Source organism: Coffea eugenioides, unplaced genomic scaffold (genome assembly GCF_003713205.1).
Source record: "Coffea eugenioides isolate CCC68of unplaced genomic scaffold, Ceug_1.0 ScVebR1_253;HRSCAF=895, whole genome shotgun sequence".
NCBI lineage: Eukaryota > Viridiplantae > Streptophyta > Magnoliopsida > Gentianales > Rubiaceae > Coffea > Coffea eugenioides.
In genome coordinates, this window is record NW_020863035.1 from 17,496 (window position 1) to 22,652 (window position 5,157).

Below are 5,157 nucleotides of genomic sequence, written 5' to 3' on the forward strand. Positions count from 1 at the left end.
CGATTGGAATTATAAACTGACCTTGCTTCTTTCTTGGAATTTTGAGACAAAATTTGGGATTTCTTGAACTTCTTGATTGCTAGAAAGGAAAAAAGAAAAAATCTTGAGTTCTTGAGGTCTTGAGTGCGGATCTTGAAGCCTTGTGAAACCTAACTCCTTGTCTTGGTGCATTCGAAGAAACAAGTGGCTGTTAGGGCGTAATCTTTGGAATTTTCTTTGTTTCTTGAATCCTTGAATTACCTTCTTGATTGTTTGTGAGATTCTTGAAGCTTGCTGGGGTTTTTGGGATCGAATCTTTGATCAATAAAAGCTGTAAAAATTGTGCCCGCCAAACCCTAGTGCTCATGGTTGAAAGTTCTTGGCTATTGTATAAAAAAAAATTATTACAGCCACGAATTTGACCATAAAGTGACCAGAAAAAGGTGTTGGTTGTGTTTTTGGAAGGTCAAAATCAACTAAACAACCAAATAAAAGAAACATCCGCAACAACTTTCCAAATCACAATTGGATTCCTTTTGCTTGGACAATCCGATAGCTAGTTGACAAATTCTTTTGGAAATTCATTGACCACAGCCTATATAATCCTTGCTTTATTGGGAAAAGGGGTTTATTTCCAGAATTATTCCAAGAATTCCAACTACAAGGCAGTTTCCTAATTGCTACACTACACACAAGCATTGGGTCATTTATTTCCTAGTGTTCTAGTGTTAGATCACTAACCAATTTTTGTGTCATTATTTCTAACTTATTTCCAGTAGTTTTCAGCCATAATTTTCAGTAGTTTACAGCCTTAGTCACGTTCTTAAAGTCTAGAAATATCAAGTTCAAATTTCCAGTTTTGGTCTTGTTCATTCTAGTCATTGTTGCGTTGTGACTCAAGTAGTCGATTGAGTCGTTATTTTCAGCTTAGTTTCAATAAATTTTCAGCTTCATTCTTGTTCCAAAAGTCGAGTTTTTCCTCCTCAAAATTTCCAAAATCATGTCACCTTTTGTGTCATCACACATACTTTTGGTTAACCACACTCAACAAACTTGTATAGCTTGGTTGAACACTTACAAGGAATTCTAACCTATTCAAGGGAGGCAATCAAGGCTTTGAGAGCTTTTGGTGAGACCAATAGAGTGAATACTTAAGTGTAAACACAAGCATGGGCGAATACAAGTGAGGGAGTGAGAAAGGAAAATTTTATTCTTTTATACTAACATTTTCTTGCAGGGTACCTAAGCAAAGGAAGAACATGAACCTAAAGTAAACCTCACACTTAAACTTGAGGCTTTGCTTGGTGATTTTGCAAGACGAATCAATAACAACATTGAGGCTTTGCATGAAAGAATGGATAAGTTGGAGTTGTCTCAAACACCGTCCAAGGGACGATGAGACAAAATCAACATGGGAGAATCCAAGAGCTCCAATGATGAAGAGGTTGAGCGGAGGTCAAGACCGAGAATTTACGAACCAAACCAAGGGAGTGATCCTATCAAAGGGATCAAAATGAAAATTCCAGCATTTCAAGGGAGATCGAGTCCAAAGGCATACCTCGAGTGGGAGCGGAAGGTGGAAATGATCTTCAAATGTCACACCTACACCGAGGAGCAGAAGGCTAAACTCACGGTAATCGAATTCACTGATTACGCGAATTGTTTGGTAGGACCAATTGTGCACGTGTAGGAGACGAAGTGTGGAGCCCGCTATTACTACTTGGATTGATTTTCGATGGATCATGAGGAAGAGATTTGTTCTGAACTACTACTACCATGACTTGTACCAGAAATTACAAAATTAATGCAAGGAAGTCATAGCGTAGAGGACTACTATAAGGATATGGAGGTCACCATGTTACGCATAGATGTCCAAGAAGACTGCGAGGCCACCATGGCTAGATTTCTCAATGGCTTGAGACTTGAGATAGCCAAGAGATTGGAGCTACAACTATATGTAGAGATTGGCGAGATGGTAGATAAGGCCGTGAAATTGAGCAAAGGCTCAAGGGGAGAGGTCAACCATGATCGAATTATGCTCTCTCTAACCTAACTCCAATGCCAAACCAACCAAGGAATGAGCACAAACAATCGGCCAACTCAACTACTGCAAGGCCAAAAGGAGAGTCATCCAAGGGAGACACTAAAATAGCCTCTAAAATGTCTTCGAAGCAGCCAAAAGTGAGGAGTCAAGACACTTGATGCTTCAAGTGTCAAGGAAAGGGACATATAGCTAGTTAATGCTCCAACCAATGGGCAATGATTATGCTCTTCAATGGTGAAATTGTGTCCAATAATAAGGCCGAGTATGACGGACCGCCACCACTCGTTGATGAAGAAGATGAATTGGGAGAAGAGTGGGCCATCGATGGACAAGTTGTCCTCGGACTTGTTGCATAAAGAGTGTTAACTACCCAACTCAAAGAGGATGATGTGCAATGTGAGAATATATTCTATACACGATGTTTAATTAAAGACAAAATGTGTAATTTGATAATTGATGAAGGTAGCTGTATCAACATAGCGAGCGTACTTATGGTAGAGAAGTTGGAGTTCACAACCACAAATCACCCATGAACTTAGAAGCTACAATGGCTCAACAATAGTGGTGAAGTTCGTGTCCCCAAACAAGTACTTGTTTCATTTAAAATTGGTAAATATGAGGATGAAATTCTATTTGATGTTGTTCCTATGGATGCGAGCCCTATGATACTTGGTAGGTCTTGGCAATTTGATGAGAAAATTACTTTTGATGGGGTTACTAATAAGTACACTTTTATGCATAGACATAGGAAAATCACATTAGTACCTCTTATACCCAAACAAGTACATGAAAACCAACTGAGTTTGCAAAGGGAGTTTGAAAAGGAAAATGAGAGGAAGAAATCATTAACTAATGTTGAGAGTAAAGTGAGTAAAGAGTGTAGTATAGAATCGGCCAAGGTTGGGAATGTTAAAAAGAAATTGAATTTTCTAGTGAAAGTTAAGGTAGTGAAACAAGTTCTTAGTGTGAAGCAGTCTTTACTCATACCTTTTAGTAATGAGCTTTTGTTGTCTACTAATGAGTTAGATCCAACTTTGTCGGGTGAAGTTGTTTTTTTTTTTTTTTGCAGGTACAACAAGGTATGAAAGTGGTGAACGAGGCGTGTATTGTTCCTAGATGCCTTGGAGAATTGCTAAGTTTTCTTGGAGTTGCATGTTTTTATAATCTAATTGTGGAGCAAAACTTGCAATCGGCTGTCCAACCTTGAAGTTCAAAGGAGTGTTGTTCTTTTATATGTTTTAATATTGCATACAATTTGTTTCAATTCAATTTTGATCAAGCATTATTTGTTAGTACACCTTTCTTAATTTGCTGCAATTTTGATCACTCATTCATTGCTTTGCTTTGTGTATTGTAGGGTTTGATGTTTTTCATTCACTTGCGTTGGAGATCATTGAGGATTACCAACCTTTGAGTGACACATACGGAGTTAAAGAAGCACGAAATGATGTTCCATTTGCTGCTTTTGAAGGACTTGAATCTCGAGCTTTAAGGATATCCATAATTCCTTTTTAGTTGCTGCCAAATTTGAGCAAACATCTATGTTCCAACCGTTTCAACTAACTACCCTTTCGTTGAGATTTGTGAACTACATTGATCATTGTTTACCTTAATTCATGTGCATGGTGTAAAAATTATCCAAGCGACACACAAGTTGTCATGTATGTGCTGTGATCTATCCATGCATGGTTCAATCTAAGTGAGCCAACATGCTAGCAGATTTGAAAACAAATCATTCTCAAGAGAAGAGGACTGATATGAGGACGGAGTCTCAAAGTGTGGAGCTATTTCTTTGCTACTTGCTCATTAAACGAGTTGCTCAAGTCGTTTGGAAAAAAGAGATTAAATACCAAAATTTTCAGCTTAAATTTTCAGCATTTGTTTCATTAGTTTTGTCATCATTTGTGGACCGAATTAGTTAGTAGTTATTTTGTGTCATTTTCGTGACTTTTTCCTAGTTACTTTAGGAGTTTAAGGTCAGCCACCTTTAGAAAGACACAAGGCCGCGAGTTGTCATTAGGTTTTCCTAGTTGGAGTCGGTTTCGTTGCTTGTAAATCCTATAAATATGGGTTAAACATTTTTTCATCATAGACCAGACAAAATTATTCCAGAAAATTATCTTGAGAGATAGCTCTCTTGGCTCTTCAAGCACCCTTGAACGCTTTAGAATTTTTTGAGTATTCATTTGGCTTATTAATCAAGAAACCACTCTTGATTGTGACGCCTACTACCTTTTTTAGGGTTCACTAGTTCGTTTGATTGTGGATCAAGATTGTATCAACGTTCACAACCATAAGGATTATAGGGGTCTGTATTGGAATTCCGCTACTCAAACTTGTATTAAACACCAAAGATCGGTGGCTTGTTAATGCGAATTTCGTTTCATCAACGGGTTCATATCAGATTGCGTATGAATTGTAAAATAAGCTAATTGGCAATAGTCAATGAATTAATGGAATTTTACAAAAAATATATATATAATTGGCAACAGTCAATGAATTAATGGAATTTTACAATTGAATAACACTTTATTTTACAATTCATAAGCAATCTACATTTATTTTTGCTTAATAAATTCTAATACAATTGAATAACACTTTTAATCCAATTACACGTCCAAATTTAAAACTACCCAAAACTTTGAATTACTTATTGGACAATTTCAATTTTAGTCCAACGAATGAATTTACACAACCAATCATGGTGTTCTAAATGTCAGAAATTTGTACAAAATTACAAAATTTTTCCAACTAGATTATCAAATTTATTTGGTTTATTAAGAAAAAATTTTGCTGCACTTTTATTAGTTTACAACTACATTGTAAACTAAAAGAAAAATACTTGTAAACCAAAGAAAAATTTGTTAATTGCATTCTCTATCTTTTTTTTTTTTTTTGAATGAGCCCAATGGCAGTGCAATATGAACCACTTATGCTTACAAAGTGAATTTTTTTTTTTTTTACTTTAACTACAACAGCATTAAGAATTGTGTACGAGTCCTGCCCCCCGGCCCCCCTCCTTCTTTCATAAAAATCAACTACAAGCCTATCGTCATTAATTAGATTTAATATTGTAGCCGTGCTTCTCAAATTTAAAAAAAAATTAAAGTGTCGCCACACTTGTGTTCTGCGAC